The 22,485-nt window shown below is 49.2% G+C and overlaps 1 pseudogene across 1 annotated transcript; it reads right to left on the minus strand.

The window, feature by feature from the left end:
* Positions 1-5,699: 5,699 nt before the first annotated feature.
* On the minus strand, positions 5,700-6,176 carry LOC309350549 (small ribosomal subunit protein uS12 pseudogene; annotated as a pseudogene). Its single transcript has one exon. The product of its transcript is annotated as a small ribosomal subunit protein uS12 pseudogene (transcript).
* Positions 6,177-22,485: the final 16,309 nt, after the last annotated feature.

Raw genomic sequence — 22,485 nt, forward strand, 5'->3', positions numbered from 1 at the left:
TATAATAATGCAAAGAACCATACAATAAAAACCATAACAAAATTTTAATCAAATATCAGTTGACAACTGTGGGGGACGTGCTCTTAATTGCCAGCAGAGGCCAGGCGGAATAGAGAAGTTTTCAGCAGGCATCTAAAAGGTTGGATCAGGAGGCGCCTGCTGAATCTCCAGTGGCAGGGAGTTCCACAGGACTGGGCCCATGACCCAAAGGCTGGGTTTCTCTTTGTTGTCAAATGAGCCTTGCCAACACAGAGAACGATTAGCAATGCTCCTGCAGGCGATCTCGGCAATTATAAGGTTTCAGGCACGGTTTAGTTGATAGAGCATGAGACTCTCCGGGTCGCGGGTTTGAATCTCATGTTGGGTGAAAGATTCCTGCACTGCAGGGGGGCTGGACTAGATGACCCAGGTGGTCCCTTCCAGAGATTTATGACTTATAGGGTCTCCCTCAAACTGCAATAACTAATTTTCCAGGGAGTTTCTATACTATAAGGATACAGTGGGTTTTTTTTAACTGTATTGCAAGCAAAGTGGAGGCTTCTCTTCTCCCCCCCCCCTTCTGCCCCCTCCCAATGGAATTATTGCACAGGATGCTCTGATTATCAGGTGCTAATGAGACCAGCAGGTGGGAGGGGGGAAAGGGAATCTCCCAGGCTTTCCAAAGCCATCAGCCTTGACAATGGATTTCTCAAAGCTGCCTGGTTTGTGTATTGCCTGTCTGGGTCTGGAGGGCTGAAAAACAAGCCCCCCCCCCCATCCTATAATAGCCTGGCCCTTATCCTCTTGTCCTTTCTTTGCTCTCCCTCGATCCTCTAGGAGCAAGGGTGGGGTAGCCATTAATTAATTGGTTAATTAAGTTAGCTGGTTAGTGAATTCAAGGCCAGAAGTCCCTGACCTCTCCCTCTTCCCTTGGCATTCTGCCCTGGAATAAAGGGGCTGGCATTTTGGCCACAGACTTAAGTCCATTAACTCTTGAGATGGGATCCCTCCCGCCAGAGATCCAGGGTAGAGAGATAGATAGATAATTTATTGCGGTCGGAGACCAGCTTATAAAACACACTTGGGGGTACAGTCACAGAAGGAAAACAAACAATTAAAACAATGTACAACAATAAGTTTAAAAACAACAATGTACAACAATAAACTACAGAAGGGAGCTGACCCAGAGTCACCCATAGAACCGAGTTTGGGGATTTTGTTCACGAACTAGTTTGAGTTGGGAGATGGTCTGCACCTACAGATCTGTACACAGAATCTGGCAACCATTCGGGTCGTCTTATGATCTTTGTCTAGCAGGAAAAGGTCAACTTTTTGCTTTTCTGGGAGGTCAGCGAACCTCACCAGTAGAGGATCCATGGTCTCAGTAAGTGCCGCTTCATAGAAGGGACATCTAGAGAACAAGTGCTCTGGGCTTCCTATCTCCCCCAATGAAGAGGCGCAAAGTCTCTGAGTGTATGGGACTTCTTGCATTTCTAGATACGAGAAAGAAGAGATATGCTGCCGGTGCATCTATATATCTCTTGATTTCTCAAATTTTATAGTCAGGGCACCTTGCGCAGTCCTGTTGTCTCTCGGTGTCTAAGATTCTTTGCCTGACCGTAGTTTTTGCCTGGCCCGACCCCAGACTTAGAAGGGCTTGAGGGGCAAAACCCAGTTTCTGAAGGGTGTTCAGGACTGCAGTCTACCAGCCTGACTGGAACTGGTCGCAGAAGATCAGTGGGGCTATTCCTCGGGGGAGCAGATTCAGTGTCAACCATTTGTAGATTGATGTTAGGCAGAGATCCAGGGTGGAAATGGAATCTTTCTCCCTCTGGCTGACAACTGATGCAGCCTGATTTATTTAATGATTGCAGGTTATCACCAAACCCTCAGCATATTGAAGGAAGTGTAAAATAGCTCCTGATTTAATGAGCATGGGGCTTCTGCTCACCCACTCAAGCCCCACTGAGGAGAACTCAGTGAAACCCCTAATGCCAGCCAGGCAGGGGCAGAAACACTAGGAAGGGCTTTTTGAGGATATGGGGACAAGGGTGGCGCTGTGGTCTAAACCAGGCTTCCTCAACCTCAGCCCTCCAGATGTTTGGGACTACAATTCCCATCATCCCTGACCACTGGTCCTGCTAGCTAGGGATCATGGGAGTTGTAGGCCAAAAACATCTGGAGGGCTGAGGTTGAGGAAGCCTGGTCGAATCTCTGCAATGGGGTGAGCTCCCGTTGCTCAGTCCCAGCTCCTACCAACCGAGCAGTTTGAAAGCACACTAGAGCAAGTAGATAAATAGGTACCACTGTGGCGGGAAGGTAAATGGCATTTCCATGCACTCTGATTTCCGTCATGGTTTCCCATTGCGCCAGAAGCAGTTTAGTCCTGCTGGCCACATGACCTGGAAAGCCGTCTGTGGACAAACGCCGGCTCCCTTGGCCTGAAAGCGAGATAATAATAATAAGTTTTATTTATAATAAGTTTTATTTATACCCCGCTCTCCCCAGCCAAGACTGGGCTCAGGGCAGCTAACACCAGGTATAAAAACAATTGATTAAAATACAACATAAAACCAAGATTAAAACACAACATTAAAATGAAGCCTCATTTCAGTAGAAACTCAAATCAAAAACTTTTTGGGGATGAAAACGTCAAATCTTCACCAAGGCCAGCTATCCAGACTGGTCCTGCGTGGGCCAGAAAAAAAGCCAGGGAAGTCCCCAAATAGGAGATGAGTGCCACAACTCCAGAGTCGCCTTTGACTGGACTTAACCATCCAGGGGTCCTTTACCTTTACCTATGGGGTGTTTGACAGTGGAACTGACTCCCCTTCGTCAGAGGTTCTTAAATGGAGGTTGCCTGGTCACCTGTCAGGGATGCTTTAGTTGAGATTCCTGCATTGCAGCGGGCTGGACTAGATGACCCCTGGGTCCCTTCCAGCGCTACAGTTCTAGGTTTCTAAGTGTTCTGCCCCCCCCCCATGCCTGCTTCCTTGCACATCTATGCTCCTGCCCATGGGCTGCCTGCATTTCCATGGAGTCATGGGCATAGCCAAGGGGGAGCGGGGCCACCCATCAATAAAAATCAATAAAAATGCATAGCAAACTCAGGTTCTGCCCCAACCACAACAAAAATCCTGGCTACGCCCATGCATGGGAGTGTATAAAATTGGGAGATGAACAGGCCCCTCCTCTGGAACTTAATTAATTAAATTAGGGGGGGATTAATTGGGAATGTACAACATGGCTGCAGATTTGGCAGGAGTACAGTCGGCTGGGGAGCAGGGGCCTAATCCCAGGGCTTCCTTCCATTCTGTCTCTCTCTCCGCATCTCCCCCCATCTAATTGGGATACTAATGACCAGGGGAAAGTTCCAAGAGGGGTTCCCAGACTCCCCCCTCGCCGGCAAATGAGCGGCCACAATAGGATCACAGATTGCGGGGGGAATCAATCTCATCAGCGGCGGGGCTGCGCGGGGATTTATCTCTGGGCCCCAACAATGATGGTGCGCTCTTAATCGCCGCAGCAAAGGGGCCGCTGGAGAGCAGAGCCGACCCCCCGGCGCATCATTAAAGGCCCCGGCGCATCTTTGTCGGCCGGGCAGGTCCTTTGTCTGCCTTCGCTTCCTTTAATGCTCTTCCATTGTTAGTCCCCCCCCCCCCCGCTTATTAAATCAAGAGGTGCAGCTGTGGGACCAGAGGGGCTGGCCGCTGCCCCATTGTGGCTCGGGGGCAGAATAATAATAATAATAATAATAATAATAATAATAATAATAATAATAATAATAATTTATTATTTATACCCCACCCATCCAGCTGGGCCTCCCCAGCCACTATGGGCGGCTCACAACCGAGTGTTAAAAACAATACAGCATTAAATATCAAAAACTTCCCTAAACAGGGCTGCCTTCAGATGTCTTTTAAAGATAAGATAGCTGCTTATTTCCTTGACATCTGAAGGGAGGGTGTTCCACAGGGCGGGTGCCACCACCGAGAAGGCCCTCTGCCTGGTTCCCTGTAGCTTTGCTTCTCGTAATGAGGGAACCGCCAGAAGGCCCTCGGAGCTGGACCTCAGTGTCCGGGCAGAACGATGGGGGTGGAGACGCTCCTTCAGGTATCCTTGACGGAGGCCGTTTAGGGCTTTAAAGGTCAGCACCAACACTTTGAATTGTGCTCGGAAATGTATTGGGAGCCAATGTAGGTCTTTCAAGACCAGTGGTATGTGGTCTCGGCGGCCGCTCCCAGTCCCCAGTCTAGCTGCCGTATTCTGGATTAGTTGTAGTTTCCGGGTCACCTTCAAAGGTAGCCCCACGTACCTTCGTAGAAATGTAGAGGGTTCCAGGTCCAGTCCCTGCCGGCGTCTGCAGAGAAGATGGATCCTTCCAACTGGGGAACTCAAACAGGTGAATCTGTGACCTTCTGAACATGTGTGAAGGATGTGCTCAGCAGCCCTGAGCTCTGGGCCTCCCCTGCACACACTCGGGGGGTTAGAATCATGGACGCATAGAATGGTAAGGGACCCCAAGAGGCATCTAGCCCAGCCCTCTGTGATGCAGGAATCTCAGTTATAGCATCCCAACCTCTGCTCAAAAGCCTCCAATGGAGAGTCCACCTGCTCCTCAGCTCTTGCCCTCAGAAAGCTCTTCCTGATGTTTAGCTGGACTCTCCTTCCTTGTGACTTGAAGCCATTGGGGCCAGCAGAAAACAAACTTGCTCTGTCTTCCATGGGACAGCCCTTGAGATGTTTGAAGACAACATCAACAACAACAACAACAACAACAACAACAAATTTACTTATACCCTGCCCTCCCCGGCCAGAGTCGGGCTCAGGGTGGCTAACACCGGTAAAATTACAATAAAAACATAATGGGGGGAACCAATTTAAAATACAGGTTAAAATGCAATTTAAGATGCAGCCTCATTTTAAAGTAGCAAATAGATCAAGACCATAAGGGGAGGGAAACATAAGGCTCAAACTGAGTCCAAACCAAAGGCCTGGTGGAACAGCTCTGTCTTGCAGGCCCTGCGGAAAGATGTCAAGTCCCACAGGGCCCTAGTCTCTTGGGACAGAGCGTTCCACCAGATCGGGGCCACGGCTGAAAAAACCCTGGCTCTGGTTGAGACCAGCCTAACCACCTTGCGACCTGGGACCTCCAAAATGTTGTCATTTGTGGACCTTAAGGTCCTCTGTGGGACATACCAGGAGAGGCAGTCCCATAGGTACGTGGGTCCTAGGCCGCATAGAGATAGCTCTTTTTTTCTATCTCCTCTCAGTCTCCTTTTTCCCAAGCCAAACGTACCCAACTCCTTCAACTGTTCCTCATCAGGCTTGGTCTCCAGACCCTTGATCATCTAAGCCACTCTCTTCTGCACACCTTCCAGCTTGTCCATATCCTTCACCTGGGGTGCCCAGAAATGGACACATCACTCCAGATGTGGTCTGACCGAGAAGAGCATGGGACTCTGGCTTCGCTTCCTCTGGGCACTAGACTTCAGTTGGTGCAGCCTAGAAGAGCGTTGGCCTTTTTTGCTGCTGCGTCACCCTGTGGACTCATGTTCAGCTTGTGGTCCGCCTTATATCCTTTTCTGTGGTGGATCCAGTTGTGGCTCCAGCTGTGCTACATTGCCACTCTGCATTACACAAACTGGTATTTGGGGATATAGCGCCTTCTTTTTATTATTATTATTATTATCAAATGAGAAGTTTTATTATAGCTGGATGTAGCATCACAGATATTATGATCTTGGTCTCTATTTCTTGCCTTTGTACAATGCCTAACAGAGAAACATTTGCTACTTTGATGACCTTGAAACGAACTCCTGGCATGTCACCATGCCCTTTCCGACCAAACCCAGCAACCAGGACTTCATCCTTCTCCTCAATGAAGTTCAGACAACCATCATTAGGAACGAAGGCTGTTGTTTTCTTTCCGTTCTTGATTTGCTGAACACACTTCCTAATGGCAGAATTTGGCTGCTTAGCTTCAACACCAACTTTTCCCAAGACAATTCCTTTGGCATGGGAGGCTTTCAAAGCAGTACCCAGGTGTGCCTTCTGGTATTGTTTGTCATGCCATTTGTGGTCTCGGCGATGACTGCGCAGCTTCCTGGCTGTCCGAAGCCCACGGCCCATGCTCATCTTCCTCCTGCTGCAGCTGCTGCTAGTTCGCCGGAAGCAGATATAGCGCCTTCTGACAGAGGAGGTAGAAAGTTAGACTGCTTGTTGCCCTTGTTCAGGCTTGGCAGAGACTGCGTTTCTGGGCCCCTAGCCCTTTAGATGGGAGGGGGTGTTGTTTGGGGTTTGTTCTTGTTTTTATCACGCATTTGGTGTTTTTTTTATACTGTATTTTTATGTTGTGAACCACCGTGAGATCAACAAATGAAGGGCGGAATAATAATAATAATAATAATAATAATAATAATAATAATAATAAAAAAGATGTCTGTTTTGAGGAGGGGAGAGGCGATCACACATGGCAGGAACAAGAACTCTCTCCCCACGTCTTTGCTTTCATTCCCCCACAGCGAAAGGAAAGCTGCACGCTATAAAAAACCCATGTGGGGAATTGCTCCATTCCCAACATTGTTTTATAGCAGCCAAAGGGACCTTTAAAAGCCCCTCCCCGAGAGATGGAGGGGGGTTCTCTAAGCAGCAAGCCATGAGGCTCCCGCCTGACCCAGCAGAAAGACCCCCTCATGGTCAGGACCCCCCTCCGCCCCAGAAGTCGCAGGTCGCCTCTGCTGCTCATGCGCACAGCGCCTGGATCTCCCAAAGCATTTTATGGGGGCCTCTGTGGCGAGCTGCGCTTCAAATCGTCGGTGCAGATGGCCCTTATTTCCATTACACAGACGGTGACCCGACCTGCCCAAGGCTCTTGCTGCAAGTCCTTGGCAGAGGCAGAGCTTGACGGTGTCTCTGGGTGTGGGCGCACAGAATCGTAGAACCAATTGTGCTGCTCTGTCGTGGGAACAACCTCCTCGAAGAAGGTAACAGTGGTTTCAAGGTAAGGTAAGGTAATGGGCCCCTGGACTGTGGGGTGCAGCACTCGCCTTGTTTCTGGTTGTGAAGAGGCCCCCGTGACAGTTCCAGCTTCCGCCCTTTCTTCCAACTCAACGCCAAAGAATGCAAGAGAAAGGTCTAGATTTCAAGAGACGGAAAGGTGGGGTCTGCAATGCTCTGCCCGAGTCACCAGTCCCTGCACCTCTCAGATTTAAGGGGCTCTAAGGAACCTAGCAGTTCGAAAGCACATCAAAGTGCAAGTAGATAAATAGGTACCACTCCGGTGGGAAGGTAAACGGTGTTTCCATGTGCTGCTCTGGTTTTGCCAGAAGTGGCTTAGTCATGCTGGCCACATGACCCAGAAAAACTGTCTGTGGATAAACGTTGGCTCCCTCGGCCAGTAAAGCAAGATGAGTGCCGCAACCCCAGAGTCGTTTGCAACTGGACTTAACTGTGAGGGGTCCTTTACCTTTTTTGAAAAAAAGGAATTTAACTCCCTGCTCACATAACTGAAAGGAAGCTTTTCCATAGTTGTTCCCTGTGTTTGGAAGGTGAACCAAACTCCACACCTTCTTTTTCTTTGGCAGTTCCTTGTAGCCGAGTAAGATTGTCTTCCATGAACACGGTTTTAACAATGAGTCCGTAAGTGACTGTGGAGGCCAATTCTGGATCCACACTTCCTTCCACAGTGGGGACATTGGTTTCTGGGTGGGAGTTGATCACAGTGTGGATTTGCCAGGCATGCCTTCCTCTTAGCACGTTTCTCCCTTGAATCCTGAGTTTGAGTGTCTTCAAAGCCCAGGACACCTTTGGTCAAGGCTGTTCTCCAACTGCAGCACTCGCAGGCCAGTGTTTCCCAGTTGTCAGTGTTTATATTACATTTTTTTTAGATTTGCCTTGAGACAGTCTTTAAACCTCTTTTGTTGACCACCAGCATTACGCTTTCCATTTTTAAGTTCGGAATAGAGTAGTTGCTTTGGAAGACGATCATCAGGCATCCGCACAACATGACCAGTCCAACGAAGTTGATGTTGAAGAATCATTGCTTTGACACTGGTGATCTTTGCTTCTTCCAGTACACTGATATTAGTTCACCTGTCTTCCCAAGTGATGTGTAAAAAATATCAGAGACACCATTGATGGAATCTTTCGAGGAGTTGGAAATGGCGTTTATATGTGGTCCATGTTTCACAAGCATACAGTAAGGTTGGTAGTACAATAGCTTTGTAAACAAGCATTTTGGTTTCCCTGTGAATGTCCGAATGTCCCGGTCCTCAAACACTCTGCGCTTCAATCAGGAGAAAGCTGCACTCGCAGAACTCAGACGATGCTGGATTTCAGCATCAATGTTGGCCCTTGTGGAAAGACAACTGCCTAGGTAGGAGAAGTGATTGACACTTTCCAAAGCTACACCATTCAGATGGCTTTGTGGTGCTGCAGAGGACTTGTTTTGTGCTTGTTGGTTTTTTGGATGTTGAGCGATAGGCCAAGTTTTTTGTAAGCTTCTTCGCAGATATTTAGGATGGTTTGGAGGTCGTCCTCTGAGCGTGCGCACATCACGTTGTCCTAGACCGGTGTGTCCTTTGAGCAGCCTTTGCTGATGCTCTGAAATGGCCGTCATCAACCTGGCCCCCTCCCTGGATGGGGCTGATGGCAACTGCAGTCCAACAACATCTGCAGGGCGAAAAGTTGGCGAAGGCTGCTCTCAAGGCACAGCTCAGAGCATCTTCCTTGCAAGGCGAAGGTCACTGGTTCAATCCCCGCTGGGGTCTCCTGGTGGCAGAGAAGCCTGTCTGAAATCCCAGAGACCCATTTCTGCCAGTCAGACGGGCAGTCCTGAACTAGATGCCCCCAAGATGCTTGAGGTCTTGGGCATTTCCTGCTGCCGCTGCCCAGCCCTGGGGGGCTGTCTGAGCCCCATGGCATGTTGCACCCCTTGGTGGAACTGGCACGATTTGAGATTACACCCTGGAGCCTGTAGGGAGCTGCTAATCCCCTCTATTAAACCGAGAGGAAGTGTCCGAGCGGAGCAGAACAAGGCCCTGGCGAAATAATCCCCCCGCCCTAATCAAAGGGGAGAGGGGAGGCAGTGCAATTGGATTACGCGAGCGGCAGGGAGCCCGGCACAGGGAGGAGATCTTTTGGCATCCCGGCTGAAGCGGTCCCTTTGTTCCCGCTGCCCTCTGAGCCAGGATTAGCTCCGGCCTCAAAGAGCCCAAACAGCGCACATGTCTTCAGGTGTTGTAGCCGGACCAATGGCACTCTGGGAACGAGGCTTTGGGGGTGGCGGGAGAATGACTGCGCTCAGCTGGGGGGGAAGAGAAGCCACTTCGGACGTCTTAATAAAACTCAGCTGGGGACAGGAGGGGCAGGCCAGGCCCAGAGAGGAGCAGGAGGAAAGCAGGAACCGCCTGGGCCTTGTGTGGGGAACCACAGGCCAGCACCGTTCTGGATCCCTGGCGCTTTGGGCCTCTGGACTCTGGCTTTGCAAGGAAGCAAGGCAGTCAGGCGGGCAGGCATTCGCACATAGAATTACAGAATTGTCAAGTTGGAAGGGATTCCCAAAGGTCATCTTGCCAACCCCTTGCGGAACAAGCTTTCTCCGTCCTCCACGAGACGGCCCTCCAGATATTTGAAGAGGACTGGCACATCTCCTCTCTCTCTCCTCTTTTCCAGGCTAAACATGCCCAGCTCCTGAATTGATTTGAATGCAACTTCCAAGTTGATTTGAGGAAGTTGTTCAATCCTGAGCTCTGCCTGCTTCCGAACTGGCAGGCTTGTTTGCCATCGATGGCTCTGCTTTGCCTCCACAGCCATGCTTCTGAATACCAATCGCCAGCAAAATTCTTGCAAGGATCTTAGCAAACTGTCTCTTAACAATATCCGAGGAGACCCTTCCTGATTCCCAAAATGGTTTTAGACAGTGGACATGATTTTCACTGCTCTGCTTCAGGAAAAATGCAGAGAGCAAAACCAACCCCTGTATATGGTGCTTATAGACCTGACTAAGGCTTTTGGCACTGTAAATCATAATGCCCTGTGGACTGTCCTTCTGAAAATTGGCTGCCCAATTTGTGACCATCATTCAGCTTCTCCAGGATAATATGGCAGCAACAATCAGAGATAACAATGGCTCTCAAAGTGAACCATTCACAGTGGGATCAGGTGTTAAACAGGGTTGTGCCCCAACTCTATTCGTTATTTTCATTGCCATTATCCTACACTTTGTCGAAGGGAAACTCCCCACCGGAGTAGAAATCATATATGGAACAGATGGAAAGCTCGTCAGTCTGAGCAGGCGGAAAGCAAAGAGGAAGGTTACCGTAACTTCCGTCATAGAGCTTCAGTATGCTGAGTGTGTGCACGCTCAGAGGATGATCTCCAAACCATCCTAAATATCTTCGCAGAAGCTTACGGAAAGCTTGGCCTGTCGCTCAACATCCAAAAAAACAAAGTACTGCACCAACAAGTACAAAATAACCCCTCTGCAGCGCCACAAATCCAACTCAATGGTGTAATGTCAGTGTACTGGAAGAAGCAAAGATCTTCATTGTTGAAGCGATGATTCTTCAACATCAACTTCGTTGTTTAGATGCTTAATTATTGTTTTCCAAAGCAACTACCCTGTTCCCAACTTAAGAATGGAAAGCGGAATACCGGTGGACAACAAAAGAGGTTTAAAGACGCTCCGAAGGCAAATATTTAAAAATGCAGTAAAAGTAGTGATAACTGGGAAACAGTGGCCTGCGAGCGCTCCACCTGGAGAACAGCCTTTACCAAAGGTGTCCTGGGCTTTGAAGACGCTCGAACTCAGGCTGAAAGGGAGAAACGTGCTAAGAGGAAGGCACGCTTGGCAAATCCACACTGTGATCAACTCCTGCCCAGAAACCAATGTCCCCACTGTGGAAGGACGTGTGGGTCCAGAACTGGCCTCCACAGTCACTTACGGACTCAGTGTTAAAACCGTGTTTATGGAAGACCATTTTACTCATCTACAAGGGGTTGCCAAAGAAAAAGAAGAGGAAACAAAAGCAGAAATTAAAAGTCAATATGAATGTCTAGTGCGATAGATCTGCCATCTCCCACCTTCACCCACAAATCTGCAGTCACGCTGCGGACTGCCTGGGTGAAACTCACACAGAAGATCTTTTGTTGCCCATTGGTGAGGCTTCTCCTTTGAGACTCTGGCTTTCTGAGACACAGGCAGCTCCCTCCGGAAAGCGGTGCTGGGGCTCAACCCATCTAGCAGCCAGATGGTTCTAGCAGATATGATGCAGCCCCTCTGCTCTGCCTTAAGGAGGGGGGGGGATGCAGTCCATCAATCAATCAAAACTAAACCCATCTGGCTCTGGTCAGGGCCATTTACGCCACCTTCAGATGTAAGAAAGGCAGGGTAGAAAATGCACCAAATAGATGTATCAATGTGCACCTCTGGTTTTCCCTGCCCCCTCCGTGGTCCTGGGTGTGTTGGCAAAAGCTCCAGGGGAGGGGCAAGCACTCAGCACAGGCCCAGAGGCACTGTTGCCCTGTTGACACTTTCCGCTTGCAGGTTCCAGAGCTGCACTTTTAACACTGGTGGGAGGCTCCCTCTCGGGTCCCCCTCTCTCCCAGAGCCAGGCTGTTCTCGAACCCAAACCTCCTCCCCGTCCTCAGAAAGGGCAGCCCTCTCTGCACCTCCACGGAGACCATCCTGGTGGGATTCAGGTGGCTGCTCCTTTTCTGCAGCCTTAGAAAAATGTACTGCCTTCTGCTAATGATCTGGGAAAAGTCACACCTCAGCCCCAGAGCCACGGGAGGGAGGCTGTGTGCTTGGGGGGGGAGAGGAAGTGGGGAGAAGCTCCCTTTGCTGCTCCTGCTCCAGTGGTCTCCATTTTATAGGGGAGGGAATATGGGGCTTGAGGGACCAGCCTCCCCAACATCTGGAAGGCCAGGCTGGGTGGGGGGGGAGGACAGCCCCACTGAGCCCCACAGTGTCCCCTTGGCTTGGGTTTCACTAGGTCCCAGGGATGAGGGGGGCAGGGAGGGAGAGAATGCAGGTGGCAGGGAGAGCGGCAAGGCAAATCATGGAAGGGGTTCCAAGGGTCATCCAGTCCAACCCCAAGGCTGAGAGAGCTGTGACGCTGCCCAAGTCTTGTTTCGGTGGCCGGAGGTCCCTTCTGCTGTTTTTGCTCCTGACCAGGAGGGATTGCTGCCAAAGATGGGGCTAGGTTTCAGGGGAGGTGCTGGGTTTCCAAAGGAGAATGTCAGTGATTGTCTCACAAAGTTCCACAAGGGTGGGAACCATGGGATAATAATGATCCTAGAATCCTAGAATCCTAGAGTTGGAAGAGACCACAAGGGCCATGGAGTCCAACCCCCTGCCAAGCAGGAAACGCCATCAGAGCACTCCTGACATATGGTTGTCAAGCCTCTGCTTAAAGACCTCCAAAGAAGGAGACTCCACCACACTCCTTGGCAGCAAATTCCACTGTCAAACAGCTCTTACTGTCAGGAAGTTCTTCCTAATGTTTAGGTGGAATCTTCTTTCTTGTAGTGTGGAACCATTGCTCCGTGTCCGCTTCTCTGGAGCAGCAGAAAACAACCTTTCTCCCTCCTTTATGTGACATCCTTTTATATATTTGATGATATACATCATGATGATGATGATGATGATGATGATGATGATGATGATGATAATGATAATAATTTATACCCCTCCCATCTGGCTGAGTTTCCCCAGCTACTCTGGGCAGCTTCCATTCAAGTGTTAAAAACAATACAGCATTAAATATTTAAAAGCTTCCTCAAACAGGGCTGCCTTCAGATGTCTTTTAAAGATAAGATAGCTGCTTATTTCCTTCACATCTGAAGAGAGGGCATTTCACAGGGCGGGTGGGCGCCACTGCCAAGAAGGCCCTGTGCCTGGCTCCCTGTAACTTTGCTTCTCACAGTGATGGAACTGCCAGAAGGCCCTCGGAGCTGGACCTCAGTGTCTGGGCAGAACGATGGGGGTGGAGACCCTCCTTCAGGTATCCTTGACCGAGGCCGTTTAGGGCTTTCAAGGTCAGTACCAACACTTTCGATTGTGCTCAGAAACGTACTGGGAGCCAATGTAGGTCTTTCAAGACCGGTGTTATGTGGTCTCGGCGGCCACTCCCAGTCACCAGTCTAGCTGCCGCATTCTGGATTAGTTGCAGTTTCCGGGTCACCTTCAAAGGTAGCCCCACGTAGAGCGCATTGCAGTAGTCCAGGCGAGAGTTAACCAGAGCATGCACCACTCTGGCCAGACAGTCCACGGGCAAGGAGGGTCTCAGCCTGCGTACCAGATGGAGCTGGGAGACAGCCGCCCTGGACAGCTGTGAGTCCAGAATGACTCCCAGGCTGCGCACCTGGTCCTTCAGGGGCACAGTTACCCCATTCAGGACTAGGGAGTCCTCCACACCTGCCCACCTCCTGTCCCCCCAAAACAGTACTTCTGTCTTGTCAGGATTCAACCTCAATCTGTTGGCCGCCATCCATCCTCCAACGGTCTCCAGACATTCACACAGGACCTTCACTGCCTTCACTGGTTCCAATTTGAAAGAGAGGTAGAGCTGGGTGTCAGCCCCCCGGAGTTTCCCAGGTCCCCCAGCACCGAGGGGCGGCAACTCCTCCCTGCCTCCGCAACAGAGAACAAGGCAAAGATGGCTAAGTGGTTTTTAGTTCATTCGTACGTTTATTGTTCTAGGTTGGTGAGGATCATCTGACCACAACAAGAAACCAAATCTTCAGTGTCGTTGGCCCAGCCAGCCCTGTGGAACTCCCTGCCACTAGAGATTCAGCAGACTCCTTCTGTTTCAACCTGAACTTTTCCTGTGCCGTCAAGTTCACACAGGCCCTTAAGAAAACGTATTTGCACCAATTGGCCAAAATGCTGCCTTCGGCAAGAGGCAGGATACAGATCTGACTCGTAATGGGTCCAGATCCACAACACACAGACACCCCAGTGGTTTCCTCTCACCATGCCGGGTTCGCTGTGCACTTTGCTTTTCCCTGCACGAAGCTTCACCCGCCGAATTTCCACCTGGCATCAAATGCATAAGTCACCCAACATCTTTAGGGGCACCAAGGCGACAAATGATGGTGCACAGTTGAGATTACGCATATGGCAAGGGATCCTGCGCTGCGGGTCCCAGGTGCCAAGATGGGGGGGGGTGTGCTGGGGGATTCCCCATTTTCTGCTTCATGTGTCTGTCAGGCCATTTCTGGATAACACTGAGTAGCAATATCAAAAGTTGACCTTGAAGAATACCTCTCTCGCCCTGACCTGGCCACTGTGATCCACGCGACAGTCACTTCCAGACTGGATTATTGTAACTCGCTCTATGTGGGGCTGCCCTTGAGACTGACCCAGAAACTCCAGCGGGTGCAGAATGCCATGGCGAGGCTCCTTACAGGGTCCTCACTGCGAGATCACATTCACCCGGTGCTATACCAGCTGCACTGGCTCTGGTGGAGGACAGGATCAGGTTCAAGATGCTGCTTTTAACCTTTAAAGCCCTATACAGCCTAGGGCCCTCGTACCTACGGGACCGCCTCTCCTGGTATGTCCCGCAGAGGACCTTACGGTCCTCAAACAAAACCATCTTGGAGGTCCCAGGCCACAGGGAGGTTAGGCTGGCCTTAACCAGAGCCAGGGCTTATTCAGCCATGACCCCGATCTGGTGGAACGCTTTGTCCCAAGAGACCAGGGCCTTGCGGGACTTGACATCTTTCCGCAGGGCCTGCAAGACGGAGCTGTTCCACCAGGACTTTGGCCAAGGCACAGTCTGACCCCCTCCTTTGGTGATCCTCACAGAACTCCAGCCCAATGGTTGCCATGAATTTGATTTTGAATTGATTTTAGAATGAATTGATTTTAGAATGCTGTGTTGCTTTTATTTCTTTTAGCCGCTCTGAGCCTGGCTTTGGCTGGGGAGGGTGGGATATAAATTATTATTATTATTATTATTATTATTATTATTATTATTATTATTATTATTATTAGGGATGCTTTGCTGGGCCGACCCAATGGCCCATCGAGTCCTCCGTCCTGTTCTCTCAGCAACCAAATGCCCCAAAGGATTTGAGCCCCAGAGCAACTGTCCTCTCCTGCGGTTCCCAGAAAGTCGCGTTCAGCAGACTTGCTGCCTCGGACTGCGAAGGCAGACCTCAGTCACCCTGGCTAATACCCATCCATAGCCCCGTCCTCCACAAATTTGCCTAATAAACTCTCTGCGGTGCCCTTTGCCAGGAGGGTTTCGTGTCCTGCATCCAGGGGCCCATAAAAGTTCAAGGTGGTCCCCCACCAACGTAGGACCATCCCAGCCTCTCTTGCCGCCACCGCTTTGCCTTGTGGGGCGGAGGGAGGGAGTGCCCACCCCATAGGAGCTTTGGGGTCCTTGCAAAGAGGTCCTTGTAAAGGGGAGATGAAAGGCTGGACTTGTAAAAGAGCCTTGTCATTAAGAGGCCTGAAGGAGCAGCCCTCCCCACCCCACCCCTGATAAATCCAGGGGGGTCTGGATTGCCTTGCCTGCCCTAGCGGTGCCGCTAAGAGCCCCTTTTCAAAGGCGCCTTTGCAAATAAGGAAAGCCCCCCCTCCAGCAAAGTGGTTAAACATGTTCAAACACTTGTCTGGGGCAACAGCACCCCGTGACTCTTGCACTTCCAAAGAGGTTTTCCCCGTCCCATCCCTGCGGAAGGGAAGGGCAAACACAGATTTGTTTGTCCCGAGGTGGGGGGCGAGCCCCCCAGCTCCTCCCTCCGACCCCACACCTATCAAAGGAGCCAGGCAAGGGACCCTTCAGATGTGTGGGGTTGGACGGAAGCCGCGTCCATCAGGCTTGTTTGCAAAGGACACACACCAGGTGGGCAGAGGACCCCTTCTTGCCTCTTGTTCTGGGGATCCCCAAACATCTGGCCTCTGGCCTGGTGCTGGCAGGAGGGGGGGTGGAACTGAGGAGGGATTTCGCCTTCTGGCAGCTTCCCCCCAACCCCGACACTGGGGTCTTGCCTTCAATCTATTGCCCCCACTGCTCCCCGGTGCTCAGAAGCATGAGAAAAATGCACATCTTTTTTTTATATATTTATTTTATTCATTTTTCATTTTCGTTCATTACATACATTTCAAATTCTCAACATTTGCTATATATCCCTCCCTCCCCTCCAAGACTTCCCCCAACTTGCGTTTCTGGTTTGCTTCTATTTTCACCCGCTTTGCTATCTCTCAGCAGAAAAAGTTATTAAAACATAACATCAAACCTTAAAAACATAAAAATAAAATTAAATACACCATCTTATTTCACTATCTTCCAAACATTTTCTGATGCTAATAATGTGAATGTTTATTTAAATCCTGCTATCTAATGCACATCCAAACACAGCACAGATTTGAACTGTGGAACTCCCTCCCACAGGAGGCGACCAGGATGGCTTTCAAAGAGGACGGGGCAAATTCCTGGAGGAGGAGAGAGATGGCTCTTTTCTGCCCTCATGAACAGGGGCAGCAATGCTCCTGAATCCCAGGCCAGCACAGATGTCGCTGAGACAGTGTTTTGGCCAAGCGCATAAAGCTGAACTTGAGAGTTGAGAGTCAACTGTGTTCTCAGCCAACATCTCCAGATGTGCGCATCCTGAGAGTGGGGCTCATCCCTCCTCCCAGCGCCTGGCCTTCCGTCCTATTCCAAGAAGCGCCTTAAGCGGGGATGCTCTCAGCACTTCCAAGGGCTATGTCTCCCCATGTGGTGCCAAGTGCACTGCTTCTGGTGGGGCACGAGTTCAGCATCTTGGCCATTACCTTCAAAGCCCTTCGTGGCTTAGGACCAGGTCACCTGAAGGACCACCTGCTGGACCCCTCATTGCCTTGAACCTCAAGATCTCCAGGGGAGAAGGGCCTCCTGTCCTCTGAGGGGAGGTGGGGGCTGCCAGGGAGAAGGGCCTTCATGGTGCTGGCACCCCAGATAAATTTGCTCCTTCCTTCCTTCCTTCCTTCCTTCCTTCCTTCCTTCCTGATATTTACAACTGCCTCTTCATTAAAGTCAACCCCAGAGCATGTTACAGTAGACGGCTTAATAATACATAATGAAATTAAGCAATCTGGAAAGACAAACCATAACAACAATAAATCCAGTGTACATCACAGCCCTCTGACTCCAAAAACCCAAATGCGTCTGTGTCTGTGTCCTTTAATATGTTCCTGAGCCTCTTTAGATACAATTCAAATCCTCCAAAAGGCTCTGTTGCGCTTTATTACTGAGGAAAGGTTTGGAGTTTTCCAGAACTCATCATCAGGCTGCTTGTAGCAAGAATCTGTGTGTGAAAGGAATTCTTAATTCTGGTGATGGTTTTATGCCGCTGTGGTGATTTTATGGCTTTAAACTTTTTTTCCTGTATTTATTTTCTTTCTTTCAGTTTTGTAAACTGCTCTGGGAATATAACTGAAGACAGTATAAAAATACTGCAAAGAAATAAATTTCCTTGTTTTGGTTTCAGAACGTTCCCTCTTTTTCCTAGCAAAAATAATATGTCACTCTTAAAACTTTTTAAAAACAAACTCACTCACACATCTCATTTTCTGCTTTTCTTCAAACTATGATGTGCTTTGCCTGAAATTTCCTGGATAGTTCTCTCCTCTGTGTGAATGGGCTGGCAAATTTGCACACTTAATTGTGCCTTGCCAAGAGCATGACCTGGAAGCAGCTGAGAGCTGGTTCCTTTGCATGTCACTGAGTTGCCCCACAGGGCGAGGGAGCCTCTGGGTGCCCCACTGAGGCTGCCCAAAGGAGGAATCCTTGCAGAGATCAAGGGCCAGTGCCCATTTCTTGCCCAAGGCCCCCTCGGAAGAACAAACACCTTCTCCTTAGGCACAGCAGCCTCCTTATTGGGCTATTATTACCCAAAAGGGGGCAAATGAATGAATCCTTAAGCTATTAAGGTGTGAGTGGGGCTTAATCCTTTTGTCCCTTGTCCTGGGTGGGGAAGGTGTGTTGTGCGGTCAGAATCTAATGGGCAGCAATGAGGGTCATTAGCAAATGAATCCCATTGAGGACATGCCTGAACTTAGCCACTGTCTGGAAGGCATGTGGATTGGCTGTCTGGGCTGGTTCTGCAGGATCTTCTGGGGCTCAAAGAACACAAGAGGCTGCCCTATACCCAGCCAGGTCATTGTTCCTACACTAATAATAATAATAATAATAATGCAATGACAAACCTAGACAGCATCTTAAAAAGCAGAGACATCACCTTGCCAACAAATGTCCGTATAGTAAAAGTTCTGGTTTTCCCAGTAGTGATATATGGAAGTGAGAGCTGGACCATAAAGAAGGCTGGTCGCTGAAGAATGGATGCTTTTGAATTCTGGTGCTGGAGGAGACTCTGGAGAGTCCCATGGACTGCAAGAAGATCCAACCTCTCCATTCTTAAGGAAATCAGCCCTGAGTGCTCACTGGAAGGACAGATCCTGAAGCTGAGGCTCCAAGACTTTGGCCACTTCGTGAGAAGAGAAGACTCCCTGGAAAAGACCCTGATGTTGGGAAAGATGGAGGGCACAAGGAGAAGGGGACGGCAGAGGACGAGATGGTGGGACAGTGTTCTCGAAGCTACCAGCATGAGTTTGACCAAACTGCGGGAGGCAGTGGAAGACAGGAGTGCAAGGCGTGCTCTGGTCCAGGGGGTCACGAAGAGTCGGACATGACTAAACGACTAAACAACAACAATTTATTTCTACCCCGCCTATCTAGCTGGGTTTCCCCAGACACTCTGACGGGCAGCAGCACTTCAGAGATTCAGGCAAATAACATTCCCAGTCCTAAGAAAAGCCTGGCTGCCGGATCCGGCCAAAGGGGTCCCTTCCAGGATCCTGTTCTCACAGTGGTCAACCAGATGCTCGTCATAGGAAACCTGTGAGCAAAATGCGAGAACAAGGACCCTCTCCTCTACCATAAGTTATGGACCTGCCATGACGGTGCACGTTGAAAGATTCAGGATACCATAAAAGGACTGAAACTGTGGAACTCCCTCCCACATGAGGCAGCGATGGCCTGTGACCTGGAGGGCTCCCAAAGAGGACTGGATAGATTCATGGAGGAGAGGAAGATTCATGGCTACTCGCCACAATGGCTAGGTATCGCCTCTGCAGTCTGAGGCAGCAAGGCTTTTGAAGACCACTTTTTTTTTTGTAATAAACTTTATTTGCACATTAAGCGTTGCACATAATGAAACACATTACTGTTATATAAAAAAAAATCCACACAAAAAGAAAAAAATAAGAAGAAACGAAAAGAAAGAAAAAAGATACAAAGGGGGAAAAACTTGTCAAAAAACATACAGCTATTTAAGAATTACAAACCATCATTGATGATATTCTAAACACATATTTCCAGTAAGAGCTTGACCTTATCTTTTTTCCCCTCACACCTCTCACTTTCTTATCTGTACCTAATCTCTGGTTTTATTCCCTGATTTATTTAATGACTTCCTTCTACCTCTATGCGGATCCTAATTTCTCATATCTTAAAGTCTCTGCGTCCATTTTTAGCTCTGTTATCTCTGTGCAATTTAATCTATGCTCAACCAAGTATAATCATTGGAACCGTATTTCATCCTGTAAGTTTTAAAAGCATCCCATTCTTTTCTGATCTTATCTCCTGAGTGGTTTCTTATTGATTCTGTTAATTTCGTCAATTCCAGTTCCTTTCTTCTTTTGTCAGTAGAACATTCCTTTTCCAGTACTTTGCTATCAGAATCCTGGTAGCCATAGTAGCAGAAAGAAAAACACTTTTATTGACCTTTGGGATGTTTGTTGTCAAAATACCTAATACAAATTGGAAATGTATTCTGTTTTTTTAGGAAATGTATATTTTAACATTTTCTTCCATTCTTCATATCTTCTCCTTTGGCGATCCCTCATATCTGAGTAAGATTGCCTTCCATAAACACGGTTTTAACAATGAGTCCGTAAGTGACAGTGGAGGCCAATTCTGGACCCACACATCCTTCTACAGTGGGGACATTGGTTTCTAGGTGGGAACTGATCACGGTGAGGGTTTGCCAATCTTGCCTTCCTCTTAGCACGTTTCTCCCTTGCGTCCTGAGTTCGAGTGTCTTCAAAGCCCAGGACACCTTTGGCAAAGGCTGTTCTCCAACTGGAGCGCTCGCAGGCAGGTGTTTCCCAGTTGTCGGTGTTTATACTACATTTTTAAAGATTTGCCTTGAGAGAGTCTTTGAACCTCTTTTGTTGACCACCAGCATTACGCTTTCCATTTTTAAGTTCGGAATAGAGTAGTTGCTTTGGAAGACGATCATCAGGCATCCGCACGACATGACCAGTCCAGCAGAGTTGATGTTGAAGAATCATTGCTTTGACACTGGTGATCTTTGCTTCTTCCAGGACACTGATATTAGTTCACCTGTCTTCCCAAGTGATGTGTAAAAAATTTCAGAGACACTACTGATGGAATCTTTTGAGGAATTCTTCATTCATCATGTCCCGAAATAATTTAATTTGAAGACCACTTTGTGGAAACCGCCAGTCGTGGGGGAGAGCTTGTTACCGGAAAAATCCGGGGGCTCCCTTGGACGAAACAAAGACACCAACCAGGATAACTTGGAGCAAAACAGCAGCCTGTAGGCTTGGCCTTTATTGAACTGCTGCAACAGGGTGTTCCCCTCACTTGCAGGAGAGAGGAAGGAGGGGAACACCCTGTTGCAACAGTTCAATAAAGGCCCAGCCTACAGGCTGCTGTTTTGCTCCAAGTTATCCTGGTTGGTGTCTTTGTTTTGTCCAAGGGAGCCCTCGGATTTTTCCAGTAACAAGCTCTTGTGCTTGAATCCTGTTGGCAGGCTCCCCTTGGGGCAGGATGTGGGACTAGATGGGTCTGATCCAGCAGCCTCTTCTGAGGTTCCCTGGAGGTCTCTGCCCGCCTGTTCTTCCCCATTAACACCTCTTCAGGCTCACCTCCATTAGCTCCTCCAGAGCTCTGCTGCTTAAGGGCTGCTAATGGCCTGAGACTGTGGGGTGGAGGAAGATGCCCTCCTTGGGGGTGCTGCTTGTTGCTGCCAATTGCCCCTATAGATGGGCTCTGAAGACACACCAGGGCTGGCGGAATGCCTTCTGCGGGGGGCGTGGCGTGAGAGTTCTTAAACATTTGCAGTAGGCAGCCTAAGTTTGTTCTTAGTACAGTCATACCTCTTGCTACGTTTGCTTCAAGTTAAATCTTTTCAGGTTGTGTCCTGCGGCGACCCAGAAGTAATGGAATGGGTTACTTCTGGCTTTCGCAGCTCGTGCATGCGCAGGCGCTCAAAATGATGTCACACGCATGTGCAGAAGTAGCGAATTGCGACCTGCGCAGATGCGGTTTGTGTTCTGCTCATGTTGCGAACGGGGCTCTGGAAGGGATCCTGTTCGCAACCAGAGGTACCACTGGATAAGCTTTTGTGTGCATGCACACTTCTTCGGATGCACACAAAAGCTCATATCCAGAACAAGCTTAGTTGGTCTCTAAGGTGATACTGGACAATTTTTTATATTTTTTATATATGTTTTGACTGTGTCAGACCAACACGGCTACCTACCTGAATCTTGCAGTTAGCAGAGAGCCATCAAGGGACTAGGCTGGCATGTGAGGCTGCCCTCACTGTCTTGTGCAAATGTATTGGATGCCCACCCACCCTGAGATTGTAGAGGATCCAAAAAAGGACGAGAGGAGATAGTAGAATCATAGAGTTGGAAGGGAGCCCCAAGGGTCCTCTAGTCCACCCCCTTGCAATGCAGTAATCTCAACTAAGGCATCTGTGACAGATGGCGGCCATCCAATCTCTGCTCAAAAACCTGCACTTGTGGGAGACCCTTCCATTGCCAAACAGCCCTTACCTTCAGAAAATTCTTCCTAATGTTTAGTCGAAATCTCCTTTCTTGACACTTGAAGCCATGGGTTCAAATCTTACCCTTCGGAGCAGGAGAAAGCAAGCTTGCTCCATCTTCCATGTGACAGCACTTCAGTATTTGAAGATGACTATCCTATCTCCTCTCAAGATCCTCTTTACCTACAGTGGACGCTCGGGTTGCGAACATGATCGGTGCGGGAGGCACGTTCACAACCCGCAGCATTCGCAACCCACAGCACCGCATCTGCGCATGCGCAGGTTGCGATTCAGCACTTCTGCACATGCGCAATGCACGATTTAATGATTTTGCGCCAAAACCCAGAAGTAATCCGTTCCGGTGCTTCCGGGTTTTGGTGCGTCCGTAACCCAAAAATGCGCAACCTGAAGCGGCTGTAACCCGAGGTCTGTGGACTGTATTTAGTTGTGCTTCCACCTTGTATTTTGTATCCTATGATGAAGGACGGTATAGAAATCTAATAAATAACATTAATAAATGAACAATATTGCAGTAATGGAAACAAGCAGTCACTGGAGATTTGGCAGGGGGTGCCTGCTGGGCAGAAAACTTTCTTTTTATTCCAGGCCATCAAGAATTCATCTTTCCACAGGGGCAGATGGACTTCGGAT

The sequence above is a fragment of the Podarcis erhardii genome, assembly GCF_964252035.2.
Source record: "Podarcis erhardii genome assembly, chromosome: 9".
NCBI lineage: Eukaryota > Metazoa > Chordata > Lepidosauria > Squamata > Lacertidae > Podarcis > Podarcis erhardii.